This window comes from Papio anubis, chromosome 9 (assembly GCF_008728515.1).
Source record: "Papio anubis isolate 15944 chromosome 9, Panubis1.0, whole genome shotgun sequence".
Classification (NCBI taxonomy): Eukaryota; Metazoa; Chordata; class Mammalia; order Primates; family Cercopithecidae; genus Papio; species Papio anubis.
This window is the reverse complement of record NC_044984.1, coordinates 86,241,815-86,261,425: the sequence shown is the minus strand read 5'-3', so window position 1 is coordinate 86,261,425 and position 19,611 is coordinate 86,241,815.

Genomic DNA, 19,611 nt, shown 5'->3' with positions numbered 1-19,611 from the left:
TCTTAGCAAGAGAAGTTGTATTAGCAAAATAAGAGTAGTCAGAATGGACGTAGTAAGAGAGTTAATAGGAGACAGGAAGTAGGCATCTTTTCCAGGCATTTGGCTGGGAAAGATAGGCAAGAGAAAGGATGGTAACTGAAGAGAGTTATCAGGTCGTGAAAGTTTTGTTTATTTTTAAAGGTTACTAGGGTTGCTAGGCCTTTGAATGCTAATAAGAAAGATCTCATAGAAAAACAAGAGATAATTTGAAGAACCATCCATAAGAAGTTATTACCAAAGAAAAGAGGTCTCTGAAGGAGGAAGAAGGAATGGCATGCACACACAGGCAGGGGGGTGAGTCTTAGGAAAGGGACATTGATTCTATAGCTACATGAGGTGAAATAGAAAAGGATGGATCCAGGTAAGATAGGTTGTGATTCTGGTTGAGGGGAAATTAACGAGTCTCTGTTTGACGGTGGCAACTTGTAGAGAGTGGAGATAGAAACTATGTGGAAAGAAGCGGCCAGATTGCATCACAAGTTTTTAACTATGTCAATTACCTACTTATATAATTTCCCCTCAAATCCAAACTTCTTAGTATAATGGTTCTCAAATGGTGATTTTCTTTAGAAGTATGGGAAAGCTTTTCTCTGACCTGAATCTCAGAACTAATAATATAAAACCTCTGAGTATGACATATACCATATGTCTTTTTACAACTTCCATATTTTTCTTTGCCTTTAATGAACAGAACACACTGTCATAACATACAAGGCTCTTTATGGTTAGACTTTCTACCTGTCCAACTTCACTTCTCATTACACCTTACTTTGAACCCTATATACCAACAATAACAAGTACATGTTATTAGCCACCCTCCATCCCACCCAATGCACCATATTAATCATCATTTTCCCACTACTGACTTTGAATGGAGAACCAAACAAGTAGCACATCTAAATTACTGACAGAGAATACTTAATTCCACACCACCATTTGCAGAACACAGAGAAATTCTTATGTTCTTTTTTATATCTCTCCCTAGCAAAGTATGTGGCCTGGATTGTTTAGATGCCTTTGGTAAAAGGATCGTAATTATTGGGGTTGAAGAACACTGAATAGATTGACAGCTCTGAGTGGAAGCACAAAACAGAATTAACGAGTTGTTGCATCCAGTCTAGAGTCAGTGTACTAGTCTAACTAAGGCGGGGAGAAGAAAACCAAGCCAAATTCAACCCAAGAGGGCCTGACATCTATGAAGTTACACAGCACCAACAGGTATGATGTTTCCCAGACACAAAGAGGGCAGATGTTTTCAGAATGGAGAGAAAATATTCAGATGGGCAACTGCTTCAGTCATGTCAGATAAGAACTGAGATTTATCCATTGTCTTTGGAAATATAAAAATCCTTAGTGACCTTTGCAAGAAAAGTTGCAGTGGAGCTAGAGAACAAAGGGCAGATCACAGCAAGGTGAGGACTAAATTGCTTATTATGAAGTAGAGAGAGCAAGTAGCGGGAAATTTTTTAAGAAGCTCGACAGTCAAAAAGTAGAGGTAGAGGGGAATATGGTGTCCTTGAAAGGCATTTCTTTATTGAACTATGCATGTATACTCAAACATGTACATAAATTTTTAGAAAAGATCCAGAAGAGAGAAAAAAAGAAAAGAACAGTGTGTGTGAGAGAGAGAATGATGAAGAGAGAGAGAGGAAGCAAAAGAAAAAAAGAAGAGGACCGGGGGAGAAAAGAGAGAGTACCTGATGAAATAAAGTCCCAGAAGAGAACTTGGAATTCACAGGTGAAAGAACTTGGAGTAGAATGAGAAAATCCCCTTTCACAAAGACAGGAGGAGATTCTGGGAGAATGTGGTGATTAAAATGTACTCTAAGCACTAGGAGATAAAGGTGGAAGGAACTTCTGTTTTATGGTCTCATCTTAATCAAATAGAATATAACATCATAAGTAAGGGTGAGGGAGGAGGAGTCAAGAGAAATGTAGCCTGGCAACAACTAAGGTTGGAGATCATGAATCTGAAATGTCCCCGGTTATGTGATTTTATGCTAACAGCTCTCAGCATCAATAATTCTGCATGTATGTTGCGGATATATATGTGCAGAATTGTTCTTTTAATTTCAGTGATATACAACAATATCTCATATTGGATGGGGTCCTTTTTAAAGCCATAATAAATGCTAATTTTGATTCCTCCAAGGACACTGCTAGAAGGATTTAACATGAGCTCCACATATGAAATGATCATGAAATATGTCATCTAAGAAATCTTGCAAATTGCACTGCCTAAACAGATGGCACAGCTTTGCAATATAAGCAGCAATGCCCTCACCAGCTGTTGATTTTGTTTGCAACATTTAAATCACTGCACAATGGCTGCTGGTGCTGATGAGAAGTGTATCTAAAATAATCCCACAAGTTCCACAAATGATTAAATGTCCTAGGTTTAGAAGAGATTGGGGTAAAAAGATACTTTATTATTGTACATGTTTGAGCTGCAGAGACTTTCAGAAAATAACAAACTTATGTTTGGATATACTTCAAAGTAGGGAGGAAAAAGCTCATCCTGTTATATGTAGGAAGCCATCTTACTGTATAAATGCCTCCACTCTACCCTAACCCTCTGCCTTCACTTTGGCATTTGTGATATTTTATCCCCGAATGCCTTCGCTCTGCTTTCTTCTTTGATTTTTTCTGTCTTCTATTATCCTTGACATTTAGGAAATTTTTAAGCATCCTGGATCTTCCCTTAGTATATGCTGTTAATTGCCTAATCCCTCTCTTGCCTTCCCTTAAACTATAGCCTGCATGTTGTCATCCAAGGAGAGAGGCCATAAAAAGCTGAGAGTGTAGATCTGAAGTTTAGAAGAGAGGAGGAGGCTATAAACACACACAGAGTTAAGGAGGTTAATGTGTATGTAGAAGAAGTCATACCCTTCTTTCTCTTCTCCATTTGACCCACACATCTGTGCAGACTCAGCTGTAATAATACTAACAAAATAATAATAAATAATTCATGAATTTTTGTATGTGTCAAACAGTAAGCATTTTAAATGTATCGACACACTTTAACCCCAAATTCAGTGCTATTGTGGTTACCTGTATGATTATATTTACCTTCCCTAGTAGTCATTAAACTTTTTTAAGGAGAGAGAAATTATATCACTTATATTTTTGTCCCCTGTGGGACTTCTTGTATTTTCTGTATTGAGTATGTAAAAAGCATGTTTGTTGAATGACAAGATAAGGGGAAAAAAAAGGAATGCACAAAATTGTTTTAAAAGTTGAAACTATTAACTATATACTTATAATCAGGCTTTTTCATGTAAATTGTGAGTTCTTTGAGAATAGGGTGTGTTTGTCTGTTTCCCTCAAAGTACCAGGCACATTGTAGATACTCAATACATACTTGTTGGTTGATTGGTTAAAACCTGCCAGAGCGCTATTTTACCCTAGAAAGTGGAAAGCTAAGGGATATATAATCTATCTCAAAGTCAGAATTCACTGAGTACCTGCTGCATCCCTGCCCACAGACCATTCGTCAGGCATGTTGTTTGACTCTTTGGTTGTGATTTTTACTGAAAGTGGTTTGGATAGTGATCACCGGGCACCACCTTTTTGCCAAAGCTCCACTGGTCACCATGATTAACAACTTACGTTCCATTCTGTTTCTCTTCATTCCTGTTCAAATCATCTACCACTCTGGCACTATCGTGGATATCCTTTACACCTATTGAAGAAAGCTTTCAGTTTACATTAAAGATGACTTAAAGCAAGTTACACATTAATAGTGGACACTTTAAATAAAAGTGCATACTATAACTAATTTGTGAGAATTAATTTACAAAACAGTTAATTTCTATCTATGGATGACGACAATATGTACTTACACTAGGAATAATCACAAAAGTCTACATTGGTGAAAATGAAGAAACAAGATATTCAACTAAACAATACTGGTTGACTTATTTTTGTGCAAATATTAGAAATCATAAAATGAAAGGTGTAACAAATCGAAAGATTATTTATTGTTCAAACTGACTTTAAGTTCGTCTATGAGGAGATATTATTTGCAACTGGAATATGAACTATGTTTTCTTCTGAAAAGCAACCAAACAATTCTGTGCTGATTAGTACAGAGCGAATGATATTTGAGTTCCAAAAACAAATCTATCTCTAATTTTTGCCAAAAATAAGAACAAATTCGTTTATGAAAAGGAAAATCTCTTTCTTCGGAGAGGCTAGTAACTGAGTTTTCACTGCATAATTTCTACCTTTTCTCCCAGTGGGGCTATATCATCATGCAGGATATGAATACATCATTATCATTTTACCTGGAGAAGTGCCATGGGTTTTCTAGCAAATTTGCATCTCTAGAATTTAGACTGGAGACACCTTGTGTGTCATAATTCTGTGATTCTGGCTTTTAAATTTGTGTTCTTATGATTTTGGCTTTCTGGGATAACTTTCTGTTCTCCGTTTTCTACTAACTAACAAAGATGGGATATTTTGTTAGTATTTGGATACCCAAAGGAAGATCTGGTTGTCTTCCTTGTCAGACCATCCCTCACAATCCCTTCAGACAGAGTGAAGAAAAATTGGTATTTTCAAATGGAGTCCATGAGATAAATTGCAGATGGTACCTGCTACCCCTACATATGATAATGTCAGTAGAACAGCGATTTATAGCTTCCCAAAGAGTTTTTATACAACTTGCATTTTTAAAAAATAAAATGAAATTAATCCCTATATAACAGGAAAGAAAAAGAAAATTATCTTTTTTACAATCTTTAACTTTGATCTCTATATTTTAGTCCCCAAAGAAACATTGAGACATTTTAAAGCATAAAATAATCTATATGCACCCAAAGAACAGATCCTAGGTCTAATACAATTCAAGTCCAAATGAAGAGTTTCATTTTCCCATGAGGTTAAACCTCCAAGAAGTTGAAATTAATATCTGTATGTAAATTAAAGGATCTGCAACATTCAAAAAACATCCCTGGCCTTTGAGATTCACCAACTTTTGCTCTGAAATTTCTGGAGTTTTTAGGTGGTAAAACTGTAGGTCCACAGCTAAGGTAAAAACAGATTAGCCATATAGGTGAAACAATATGAAAAGAATATCTATAAATGTATTGTTTATGAAAAAGCTAGCATTCTGAAACTAAATTAGACAGTGTTTGGCTGGAAACACTTTCCTACCCAGAATCAATTACTATTAGACTGTTTAGTACAATTGTCTAACAAACCTATCAGAAAGCCATTAAACAACAAATATATGAAGATAGTTAACTTAATTAGTAATCAAGTCACTATAAATCATGACAAGAAAATGCCATTTTCCATCCATTCAATCAAAATAATTAAAAGTTTGATAATAAAAATTATCAAACTTTTGATAGCCATGCTAATCAATAAGATCTTTTACAACACTGTTGTGGGGATAAAATGGTACAATTGCTTTGAAAAACAATTTAGCATTATCTTGTAAAAGTGAATATTCATATGTCCTACGACCTATTGGTTCTTCTCCTAGATATAAATTCGTGTGACATGTTTCTTTATGTGCACTGAGAGACACATATAAGAATGTTTAGAGCAGCACTGTTTATAATTGCAAAAAGAAACAAAAGTTTAAAAATCCATATTAAATGCAAACAACCACAAAGAGGGCCAGGTGTGGTTGCTCATGCCTGTAATCCCACCCCTTTGAGAAGTTGAGGTGGGCAGATCACTTGCAGCCAGGAGTTCGAGACCAGTCTAGCCAGCATGACGAAACCCCATACTATGAAATTTTTTGTATTTTTCTACTTAAAAATTCAAAAAAAAAAAAAATTAGCCAGGCGTAGTGGCACACACCTGTAATCCCAACTACTTGGGAGGCTGAAGCATGAGAGTCATTTGAACCTGGGAGGCAGAGGTTGCAATAAGCCAAGATCTTGCCACTGTACTCCAGCCTGTCCAGAGTGAGATTCTTTCTGGAAAAAAACAAAACAAGCAAGAACAACAACAAAACATGCAAGAGGAGAATGGATAAAATGAATTAAAAAATCATAAATGTGACATTACACAGTAGTGAAAATGAATAAACCACAACTATATATAACATGGATGAATCACAGCTACTACTGAGTGCCAAAAATCTCAGAAGCTGTATGTAACTTAATAGCCTTTTTTTTTTAGAAAAATGAAAATAAAAGTTCAGTATAAAAATATTACTAAATATACGCTATGTGTAATATGACCTTTATTAAAAAGCAAGGTGTCACTGGGCGTGGCGGGTCATGCCTGTAATCCCAGCACTTTGGGAGGCTGAAATGGACGGATCATCTGAGGTGAGGAGTTTGAGACCAGTCTGGCAAATACGGTGAAACCCCATCTCCATTAAAAATATTAAATTTAGCTGGGTGTGGTGGTGTGCACCTGAGGTCCCAGCTACTTAGGAGGCTGAGGCAGGAAAATTGCTTGAACCTGGGAGACGGAGGTTGCAGTGAGCCGAGATCGTGCCACTCCACTCCAGCTTGGGTGACAGAGCAGAGACTCTATCTCAAAAAAAAAAAAAAAGCAAGTTGTCGTCATCAGTTTTTACTATTGTAACAAAAATGCCATGGACTGACTGGCTTACAAACAATAGACATTTATTTCTCACAGTTCTGCAGGCTGAAAGTCCAAGATCAGAGTGCCAGCATGGTCTGGTTCTGGTGAAGGGACTCTTCCAGGTCACAGACAGCCAACTTTGAATTGTATCCTTACACAGTGTAGAGCGGAGAGCACTAATCCCTTCTAAGAGGCTCCACCCTTGTGACCTCATTTAATCCTAATTATTATTACCTTCTAAAGGCTCCCCACTTCATATCGTCACATCAGGGGATAGGGTTTCATCATATGAACCTTGGGGAGACACAAATATTCAGTCCATAACACACACGAAAAATAAAAATACAAAAGGCAGAATGATGGATAGCTCGTATTGGAAACTTCCGCCCAAGGACAGGATGGGAAGGAACCCAGATACCGGTAACCAGTTGTCAGTATTCTAGCTCTTGGCCTGGGTATTGTGTTCACAAACGTTTATTATTTGTTGAAATAAATGAATGAATAACAAAAGAGCTGAAGACATTAAAGGCACAGTGAACCTGACTGTATATACTTGTGACATTTAAAAATAAGACTTTGAATGGATGTCTGTGTTTGAAATATTTACAATCTGATTAACAAATACTCATAAACAATTACAGAATGTGTACCACAGAGCTAGGCACCTAGCTCTTCAAAATCCAAATCTTACTAGGATTTTGTTCTGGGTGAGAGGATGGGGAGAAATGTTTCCTCTGAAAAATGCCATTTCAGTAACATAATAGATGGATCATTAGGTTAGGAGAGATTAGTTCTGCCATGTGGTACTGTTAAGTCTATCTTTTAATGATAATTTTCTTGCTTTTAGCTTCTTGGCAGCTCCTCTACAATTCTTCCCCTATATGATTGTTTTTTTATTTTAGACTGTTAACAGAGTTACTGCATTTTGTGTGAAGGTGACATTATAATTACTACATATTAAATAAGCATCATCCATAGGTACCTAGACTAAATGAAATGGAAAAACAGGTCTGTCATTTATTTTATGTTATTTATATGATCTTGATCTGGGCAATTTAAACTTTTAAACTCTAAGCTTAGAGTCGTATTTCCATAAGCACTTGCGTCCTTTATGAATATAATTCAGGTCTTCTAGTCTTTCATATTGACTGATGGGAAAGTGCAGAACAATCAAAACTCATGGCTGGCACAGATCTGAATTGAGGCATCACAAGGATTAGGGTTTGGTGTGTGTGTGTGTGTGTGTGTGTGTCTGGATCATTGTTTTGGGGAGAGACATTCTACAAACATAAGTCAGAATAGAAATATTCTTGTGTATTTTGCCCAAGTGACTGAAAGAACAGCATTCCAGCACTCCCTTCACCCCTTTCAGGCCCTTACTCCAATTGTAGGGTTTAAAAAAAATCTTTGTATTTGTTCCTTATTAGTCTCTTATATAAAAATATTACAACTACAGGGCAGGGGTTATTGCTTACCAATGCATTGCAGTGCCAGCTCCAGGACCAGGCAGTAAATATTTGTTGAATGAAAGACTAGGCCCCCATTAGGCAATGAGGCTGCTTTGGCAATCAGCCTCCTTAAATGACATTATTTACTGCTGAAAATGTGTTTTCCACATTGGCTTAGATCTTTAATTTACACAGGCCCATTGCCACACTTCAGTGACACAGATCACTTTCTGAACACTCCCATAGCTTTTCTGACCTCCTTCTCACATCGAGACATGTTGAAAATACAAAACACATTGCATTCATTTTTATTCAAAAGCACAGCCTTGCCCTACCCCTACCTCTAAATTGCAATTCTTTGATTTTTCACTATAGAGCTAACATGCCCCAGCCTGTTGATTCTATAAACTCCTTAGCTTTAGGTTATACACAGGGTTACATCTCAAGTGGAATCTTGTCTGCCTGTTTACTAGACCACTTTAGAGATTGTTCAAACCCAGATAGCCAGGAGAGAGATGGGAACTTAATTTGTTTCAAGCTTCAATGGCTGGAGGCAAGACAGACTTTCAGTTTCCCATGGGTGGACTACTAAATGTTTTCAACCTTGGTAAGCAGCAAAGACGTTGTACATAGATCATACAGCAATTTCCCAACAAGTACAGATCACATTCAAATGACAGGGTTGCCTGTCAAATAGTAACTGAGACCCTCCTACCCAGGGAGTTGAGCAATTCTTTGCTTGTTAAATACTTCAGTCCTCAAGTCAGTTAAACAGAGGCCCTAGCACACACGACAGAAAGTACAGCAAACATGCCGTGTACCAAACGTGATCGGGCTATCGCTTGTTCTCCTCTCCCCTCACCTTCACCGATACTTACTGGAATAAGTTTTAAAGTTGTTTCTGTTGACCTGGAAGCCACTATCGTAACAAGAGGCTAAAATTAGCCTCTTGTTAATTACTATGCATGACTGAACCCAGTCATCTGGAAGAATGACTCAGGCAAGAATTAAGTTTGAAATTTGAATGTGTTAAGTGGCATAATATGAAAGAATCACTGTTTTGTTAACTATGTCTAAGAAAAGGTGGTAAACTGAGTACATCTCAAACAATTTGATTTAATTTAGTTCAGTGTTTATGAACACTAATTATATGGCTTTGCACTGGGCTACATTGAAGGAAAAGAGAATAGATTTCTCCCCTTAAGAAGCCCACAGTTTGGGAGCTGACTGATTCACATACGCCAGTGAAATCCCTGTGATTAACACAGACCAGCATGTAATAGACATTTACAAATCCTATTAGGTTGGTGCAAAAGTAGTTGCAGTTTTGCCATTAAAAGTAACGGCACTATGACTGCTATGTGTCAAGTATTATAAGAATGTCTGAATACTTTTATTGTGCCTAGCGGAGATGTATTAGAGAAGGCAATACATGAGCAGATTCTTGAATGGTGATCCTGCCAGTAGGGAGCAAGAGAGGACATTTAGACAGAGACTGGCATATATAAAGCATCCATGGCATAACAAACAGCCAATTCAGTGGTAAAAAGTCCAGGTCTTTCTTGGCAGGCCAGGGCATATTTGGCAAGAGAACTGTCCACAGTAGTCCAGTCCAGACCTCATTGTCCTAGTCCCGGTGTAGACTGGACCAAGATAGCTTAAGGCAGCGTAGCCAGAGGGAGGATTTAAAATACAGTTTGAAAAATGTAGCCAAAGTAAGCAAAAGGTGATGCCAGTGGTCAAGTTTGAAGAGTCAGCTGAAGCTGTAGGTGGGGTAATGAGTAATACAGTAAAAGATAAATAGGGATTGGAAGCAGTTCCAAATGCAGGTTGAGAAATAGGGCAGGAGGTCCATTTCATTTGGATCATGCTTACTGACACCACTGAAAATGGATGAAAGAGAGGAAGCAAAAGGATCAGTTAGAAAACAACTGCAAAAGTCTAGCAGGAGATGGAAAAGGACTTGAAACAAAGCAGTATCAGTAGGGTCAAGTGTGAGAAAAGTTTTGGAGACAGCATGCATCACACTTGTTAAATAATGAATATGAGGTTGAGGAGACAGACCTAGAAAATGCTCCAATTGTGCTCAGGGACAATGTCTTGCAGAATGCGAAGTGCATGTTGAACCTCTGGCTAATAAGTATTCACTCAAGAGCTAGAACACATGAGTTTAGGAACCAATGGATGAAAATTATCATTAGCCTCTCAGTATAATTCTTACTGACCAACCCACTTGCAGATTTATGTTTCCCATTACCTCGACCTTAGGTTCTGCCAAATTACAGGTCTTAATTCTCAGTGGGGGAATGTTTTCATCAGTGGATAGTTAAAAGTTTCAATAAACTTGGAGCTATGACTTACTACCACATTACTTTGCAGTCCTATGCTAATAGCCCTGAAGGCAAAGATTTGGGGTAAAATGATCCCGATAATAAAGATGGAATGTAATTAGTTCCAAAAGAGAAAAATGAAAAAAAATATCATGAAAATCCAGAAGATGGTGAAATTTGGTAACATTTAGAAATGCAAAAATGGAAAGCAAAAAGATGGGCTTTCAATCACAGGCAACACACAAAAATTAAGAAGGACAGGCTGGGCGTGGTGGCTCACACCTGTAATCCCAGCACTTTGGGAGACTGAGGCAGACAGATTGCAAGGTCAGGAGATCAAGACCATCCTGGCTAACAAGATGAAACCCCGTCTCTACTAAAAATACAAAAAATTAGCCAGGAGTGGTGGCGGGCTCCTATAATCCCAGCTACTCGGGAGGCTGAGGCAGGAGAATGGCATGAACCCGGGAGGCGGAGCTTGCAGTGAGCGGAGATGGTGCCACTGCACTCTAGCCTGGGTGACAGAGCGAGACTCCATCTCAAAAATAAAATAAAATAATAATAATAATGACAAATAATGTCAGAAATTTACATCCCTTTTTCTATATGAAAATGTTTACAAATAACGTTTTGAAAGTGTCTGCTGGATAAATAAAGATGTGATCTGTGTACAATTTGATTATATTTTATTGAATTTGGTGATATGGTCCAACGATGTTTTTTAAGAATAATGAAGGAAATTAGGAAATAACCATTGATAGCAAACATTCTAACACATTTTTCTATTGACATTAAGATAATATTTTTTTCTTGTATTATTGTACCATATTATTTAGGTTGTAATAGGATAAGAATTTAAAATATCTTTAATATAATAATTGAAACATAATAAACTCATGGAGAGCTAAATAGATTCAACTTCATTCTCTTGGCCTTGTGGTGATCCTCCCTCCCTGTCCAGATTCAGATTCATATTTCAGAATAGGTATGAATGCAGTCATATAATAAATGTTTCCAAACATCAGTTTTACTTGAGTGGCCTAACTTTTTTGGAAATAGTACTTCTGCTCCTATTCTCCAGCAGACAGAACACCTTGGTTTAAAAGGGTGTTGTGTTGACAGTCAATACAGTGTTATCAGTAACATCGTAAGTTCTGGAGTCAGATGCAACTGGGCATCAAGGTCTAGGTCTGACAACAGTTGTGTTACCATGTGCAAGTTTGTTAACCTCCCTGGGCCTCAGGCACTTTATTTGTGAAAGGGAAGTCATAATAGGATTTACCTACCTCATAGGATTTTTGTGGAAGTCAGATGAGCAAGTGCAAGTAATTAGGAGTAGCAGTTGTTGGTTGTTTTCCTTAGTTTACAATGTGGTATCAGGAAGTAGTAATTGTTGTTAAAAGATAATTTCAATAAACAGGGAAATCATGACATTCATACAGCTGAAAATGAACAATTTTATTTAAAAATTTTATTTAACTTATTAATCAGTAAAACAACCAAACAGATATTATAACCAGTTCAAAAGAGAATCCTAAGAATAGACACATTTATAGATTTGTAATATTAATATGGTTGTAAAAATGGAGGCAAAACTGATTTCTTCCGTAGTGGAGATGGGGAAACAATTGAATGCCCACTGTAGAGAACTTAAATGTCTAGAGATAAGACTTATGTTTGCATTGCTATCAGTTATCTACAACTCATAGAACTGCAAAACAGATTCCATAGAATCAAAACTTTAAAACTGGGGAGAGCTGTGCTACAGATTGTGTATTTTTCCACTGAAGCACAAACACGAGTGATGGTAGTTATTTCTGGATCACAAGTAACATGTGTTGTAAACTTCCTAGAAACAGGTTAAATTCTATAAGACTTGAAAAATGACAAAGTATATATATATTATTGAAATGATCAAATGGTGCTGATGGAAAGAATGCTGTCCTGGCATCAAACAAACCTGGGTTCTAGTTCCATCATTTTACCATCTATCAGGTGATTGATGTTGGGCGAGTCATTTAACCTCTCCAAGTTTTGCTGTCCTCACTGTGAAATTAGGCATTGGAACAAATGTTTTCTAAAGTGTCCTTCTGAACTCACATCTGTAGACAAAAAAGGATGACTGCTAATGTGAATTTTAACGCAATGTCTGCTATGGGTAAGCTACCCATGGATAATCGAGACTGGGCTACAAATGAGCAAAGCGATCAGGGTTGCTGGCTTAAACAATTTCAGCAAATGACAAGTCATTAGGGCTTTTGAAATGTCACCCATTTTACTCTGTATATTTAATGAAATGCTAATGTAATTTTGCTAAACATGCAGTACTTATCATTATACATGATGGATTAGAGATACGAGTTTTCAATAGTAGTAAACTGTCGTAGAAATAGTAATTAAGTACTACAATTATGGGAACACCTACTACCTTTTATATCAGAAAGTCATTTTTTTTTCCCAGCTTGTGTCAGTTAAAGTACTAAGAGACTGCAAATATGAGCAAAAAGTTTGTGTTAAAAGTATGGTTTAAGAACATTCAAATCAAACTCTGCTTGTATCATGCCAATCTGGGTGGGCAATGCCCACTCTGTGGCACTGTGGTTACTGCACAGAACTTTTGTATGTGACTCCCTCAAGTCTGTGAGATCACCTGGGATATTTGAGTAAATGTTAGACTCTAAGTTGTTTGTTTTTGTAAAATAGTTATCTATAATAAAGTATAATTTTAATAAAATGTTTATTGTAAAATTTAAAGTATTATTTATTATAAAATATACAGGAAACTGCAAAAAGCAAGTGTGAGCTTAGTGGATTATTAAACGCCTATATCTCTCTGATGAAGACACAGACTTTTGATCGTGAACCAAGCAATCCTTTAGGCATCCCGTCTCAATCAAGGCGCTCTTTTTCCTTCCTAAAAGACATTATTATTTTGTACTTTAATCATTTTCTTTCTTTTTTTTACAGTTTTATCACCCAAATGTGCACCCTTAAACATTGAAGTTCAGTTTTGCCTGCTTTCACTTATTTATTTTAGAGTATGGGGTGGGGGGTGGTTCTTGCTATGTTGCCCAAGCTGGTCTCGAACTCCTGGCCTCAAGTGATCCTCCCACCTCAGTCTTCTGAGTCACTGGGATTACAGGCTTGAGCTACTGTGCCTGGCTCTGCTTTTGATTCATGTGTCATTTAAGTCTCTTTCATCTAAACATCCATCCTCATCTTCATTTCTTTTGCAAACTATTTTGCAATTTTTTAGTGGTAGAACATAGGTCATTTGATCCACAGAATGTCCCATAGTCTGGGTTTCTTGTAAATTGGTAGTTACATATCTTGATAATGCTCCAGTCTCTTTTTCGGGTGATGGGGAGAAATACAAAGGTAGTGATGTGTTCCTCTGACAAGGGGCATGTAATGGCCGGTCACCTCTGTTTTTGTGATGTTGATAGTTGTTAAGAGCTTCTGTGCTCAGATTCATAAATCTACTGGGGATGTTTTGGGCTTGATTGTCTATTTCAAGACCATTTAAAGTGCCTATATAAATCACTAATATATTGAAATTATATGTCCTTGTTATGTTATCATGTTGGTATGTTTAGATATGTTTATGTTATTTCTCTAACATTACCTAATGTAGGTTAGCCTTGCTATCTGCATCTCACTCCATAATTCTGTGGAGACTCCGTGTGATTTGAATGATACTGGCAGAAGCCAATTAAAAGTGCTGAAAATTGATCTTTAAATTGATTTTCCATGTTTAAAGATGACCATGAATATTCATAAATCTTCTCCCCAAAACAATCTCTTTCAACATATCAAACTCGGACAATGAATTTTGATCCAAATTGTTGGGGGAAAAAATCAAGTTGCTTATTGTAGTGAGTACTAAAATTTGGATTTGATTCAACAGCTTTCCTGAGCGCTTACTTTGTACAAGGGAGAGGCCAAAATTAACCACACTGGTATCTTTGAGTTTGGAATATTCTCAGTTGAGAGCACTATGTACTACAAAATATAAATCTGAGAAAAACACATTTACCTTGAGCTATTTTTAACAGGATTTTCAGGGACTCGGGCCTAATTCAGTATCAGAGAACATTTGACTCTATAGTTATTGAGAAAAAAAAAAAAAAGAAACCTTTCTTGCCTTCTGATCTCAAGTATGAAGGTATTGTATGGAACTAAGGCTCCTTCCAGATCTAAAATAATGTGACTCTGAGACAGGGTTCCTCAGCGTTGGTACTACTGATAATTTGAGCAGGATAATTCTGTGTTTGGAGGTTGTGCTGTACATTGTTTAGCAGTATCCCTGGCCTCTACCCACTAGATGCCAACAGCACCTCCCTTCCAAGATGTAGCAACCAAATATGTTGACAAACATTGCCATATAACCCCTAGAGGCAGGATGCTGCTTGACAATCACTACTCTAAGTCCTTAAGGCATAGATACACTTGGAGGAAAGAAGGAATCTGCCTGTAGTTTGCATGTAAAGCACCTATTTCAGAAGTGGTCCAACATGACAATATTCTACTTCGGGGGAAATAAGTGTAGCTATGCGTACACACACTCATTTGTATATAATTTTTAATGTCCCCAAATTCTTATAATGCAGTCATAAGGTGATATGTTAATGAAAAGGATGTGTTCTGAGAAATGTGTTGTTAGGTGATTTCATCATTGAGTGAACATCACAGAGTACACTTACACAAACCTACATGATCTAGCTACTACATACCTAGACTATATGGTATAGCTTATTGCTCCTAGGTCACAAACCTATAAATAAATACATAGTTAAAATATATTTCTAAAAGCTGAGGACTTTTTAAAAACTATCCCCAATACAATTTATCTAATAAAAATGAATAATAATTTCTTAAAATTATAGACTATCCAGTTACTGTTGAAAGAAAATTACAATTTGAATTCAGTTAGTGAATGGAAATGTATTGAATCTAAATTCGTGGGCTACACTACATTTTACCGGCAGAATGACTTTACGCGGCTATAGTACTGTCATTTAAACTAAGATTCCAGTTTCTGGAAGACAATATTTTTTATATTCTAGTAATCCACACAATTGTTTTATTGACAAAATAAGGGGGATATCTTAGGCAGGAGTTTATTCTGGTTTTTCATTCTCTTGGTGGCCCCCTGGTGGCCGGATGGATTTTACAAGCGGCTCTTGGCAGAGAGAGAGAGTGTGTGTGTGTGTGTGTGTGTGTGTGTGTGTGTGTACTTTTGAAAGGAGGGGAAGAGATTTTTGAGAGGGTGTGATGAAGTGAATGCTAATGTACTTATTTCCTGATAAACACAAATACTCTTAAATCCATTAGAAGCTGTTAGATTAACCATGGTCTCAGCTGTGTCTAGCAAGAGATTTTGATTAAATGCAGCCTGGTACAGAACCCTGAAGACTATGAATTGAGTCTTTGGTAAGCCAACTCTCTAGGTCAATTTGGATTTTAGTTTCCTATTTTACAAAATAAGAAATCATAATAAATGAGCTGTCAGTTCTTTAGCATCTTCCCGACTGTTAAACAATTTTATGAAATAGAAACTCTCTCATAATTGCTCCCCAAGAAGGAAAATGTGACGTAGATATTTCAGTTAAGGTATGCTCAACTTAAAATATTTGGAGAAAAATGAACACATTTTATCTTTTGATAAAAAATTTTCATTACATTTTTTCAAAATTTAAATGTGTAGTTATTTATTCATTTGAAAAGATTTTACAGAAAGTCTAAATAGACAATCTATTCTACTACACATTGGAGTGCAGATGATGAGAGAGATAAGAATAGAAAAAAACATGTGTAATCTGTCTTAAAAGCATCCATAATTTGTAGATGACAAGCTTAGAGAAAAGTGGCCCACTTTGAAAAAAATTAAACTCGACAAAATGAATGAATTATGAAGTAGTTATTTGTACCATAGCAGAAAAGTAACACTCATGGTGCCATGGGGATAATATGTCTAAAATAAATCGATTATATATGAGTGCACACACACATACACACACATACTTGCAACCTGGGTTCTTTACTGATTTTGAGTACAAATTAACAGTAAGAGTTATATTGGCTGAGTTAGGTGCTTTGTGTTTATGATCTCATTAAATTGTGATAATAGTGCTATGAGAGAAGCATTGTTATTATTTTTATTTTTCATCTGAGTAAATCAGGGGCCCCAAAGCCTAGGAATTTCTCAAAGGAAAATAGCCATTACGAGATGAAATTGGGGTTTGCCTTCTTAGCTTGGGTTCTCCCCTACTCAGCTGTATGGTTTTACTTTCTGTACATCACCAAGTTGGATTGTTGTGGTGCTCAGGTTAAGAACCACTGTTCTCGAGGCAAGTTGGATCACAGAAGCCTACATTTTCATTTTCATTAGTCCCAGGGTAGTAAAATAGCAAGGCACAAAAAAAGCTTCTATTTCTTTAAGATTTTTTTTCAACTTTTAAGTTCAGGGGTACCTGTGCAGGATGTGCAGGTTTGTTACAAGGTAAACGTGTGCCATGGTAGTTTGCTGCATAGATTATCCCATCACCAAGTTATTAGGCCCAGCATCCATTTGCTATTCTTCTGGATGCTCTCCATCCTCCTACCCACTACCCTCTGACAGGCCCCAGAGTGTGTTGTTACCCTCCATGTGTCCCTGTGTTCTCATCATTCAGCTCCCACTTATAAGTGAGAACATGCAGTATTTGATTCTTTGTTCCTGCGTTAGTTTGTTAAGGATAACGGCATCGAGCTCCAACTATGTCCCTGAAAAGGACGTGATCTTGTTCCTGTGTATGGCTGCATAGTGTTCCATGGTGTACACAAACCACATTTTTTTTAATCCAGTCTATCATTTATGGGCATTTAGGTTTATTCCATGTCTTTGCTATTGTGCTGCAATGAATATATGTGTGCATGTGTCTTTACAATAGAATGATTTATATTCCTTTGGATATATAACCAGTAATCGATTGCTGGGTTGAATGGTATTTCTGCACATAGGTCTTTGAGGAATAGTCACATTGTCTTCCACAATGGTTGAACGAATTTACACTCTTACCAACTGTGTCAAAGTGTTCCTTTTACTCCACAACCTTGCTAACATCTGTTGTTTTTGACTTTTAAATAATAGTCATCTGACTGGTGTGAGATGGTATCTCACCGTGGTTTTGATTTGTATTTCTTTAATAATTAGTGATGTTGAGCTTTTTTTCATGTTTGTTGACTGCATGTATGTCTTCTTTTGAGAAATGTCTGTTCATGTCCTTTGCGCACTTTTTAATGGGGTTGTTTATTGCTTGTTAAATTTAAGTGTTCCTTATAGACACTGGATATTAGACCTTTGTCAGATGGATAGATTGCAAAAATTTTCACCCATTCTGTAGGTTTTCTGTTTACTCTGATGATAGTGTGTTTTTTGTTGTTTGTTTTTTGTTTTTTACTGTGCAGAAGTTCTTTAGTTTAATTAGATTTCATTTGCCAATTTTTGCTTTTGTTGCAATTGCTTTTGGCATCTTCATCATAAAATCTTTGCCCATGCCTGTGTCTTGAATGGTATTGCATAGGTTTTCTTCTAGGGTTTTTATAGTTTTGGGTTTTACATTTAGGCCTTTAACACATCCCAAGCTGATTTTTGTACATGGTATGAGGAGGGGGTCCAGTTTCAATTTTCTGCATATGGTTAGCCAGTTATCCCAGCACCATGTATTAAATAGGTAATCCTTTCCTCATTGCTTGTTTTTGTCAGGTTTGTTGAAGATAAGATGCTGGTATGTGTGCAGTCTTATTTCTGAGTTCTCTATTCTGTTCCATTTGTCTATGTGTCTGTTTTTGTACCAGTACCATGCTGTTTTGGTTACTGTAGCCCTGTAGTATAATTTGAAGTCAACTAATGTGATACCTGCAGCAGTGTTCTTTTTGCTTAGGATTGTTTTGGCTATACGGGCTCTTTTTTGGTTCCATATGAATTTTAAAAGAGTTTTTTTTTTTTTTTTCTAATTCTGTAAAGAATGTCAATGGTAGTTTAATGGGATTAGCATTGAATCTATAAATTGCTTTGGGCACTATGGGCATTTTCATGATACTAATTCTTCCTATCCATGAGCATGGAATGTTTTTCCATTTGTTTTTGTCATCTCTGATTTCTTTGAGCAGTGGTTTGTAGTTCTCCTTGAAGAGGTCCTTCACTTCCCTTGTTAGCTCTACCCCTAGGTATTCTATTCTTTTTGTGGCAATTGTGAATGGGAGTTCATTCATGATTTGGCTCGCGGCTTGCCTGTTATTTGTATGTAGGAATGCTGGTGATGTTTGCACATTGATTTAGTATCCTGAGACTTTGCTGAAGTTGTTTATTAGCTTAAGAAGCTTTTGGGCTGAAACTATGGGGTTTTCTAAATGCAGGATCATGTCATCTGCAAACAAAGATAGTTTGACTTCCTCTCTTCCTATTTGAATATGCTTTATTTCTTTCTTCTGCCTAATTGCCCTGACTAGAACTTCCAATACTATGTTGAATAACAGTGGTGACAGAAGGCTTCCTTGTCTTGTGCTGGTTTTCAAGGGAAATGCTTCCAGCTTTTGCCTATTCAGTATGATACTGGTTGTGGGTTTGTCATACACGGCTCTTATTATTTTGAAGTATATTCCTTCAATACCTAGTTTACTTAGAGTTTTTAACATGAAGGGATATTGGATTTTATTGAAGGCCTTTTCTGAATCTATTGAGATAATCATGTGGTTTTTGTCTTTAGTTCTGTTTATGTGATGAATCACATTTATTGATTTGTGTATGTTGAACCAACTTTGCATCTTGGGGATGAAGCCTACTTGATCGTGGTGAATAAGCTTTTTGATGTGCTGCTGGATTTAGTTTGCCAATATTTTGTTGAGGATTTTTGTGTTGATCTTCATCAAGGATATTGGCCTGAAGTTTTCTTTTTCTGTTGTATGTCTGCCAGGTTTCGGTATCAGGGTGATGCTGGCCTCATAGAATGAGTTGGGAAGGATTCCTTCCTTTTCAATTTTTTGGAATAATTTCAGTAGGAATGACATCAACTCTTCTTTCTCTTTTTTGTACCTCTAGTAGAATTCAGTTGTGAATCTGCCTTGTCTGTCCTGGGTTTTTTTTTTTGTTGTTGTTGTTGTTGTTAGTTGGTAGGCTATTTATTAACTGCCTCAATTTCAGAACTTAATTGACCTATTCAGGGATTCAATTTCCTCTGGTTCAGTCTTGGGAGAATGTA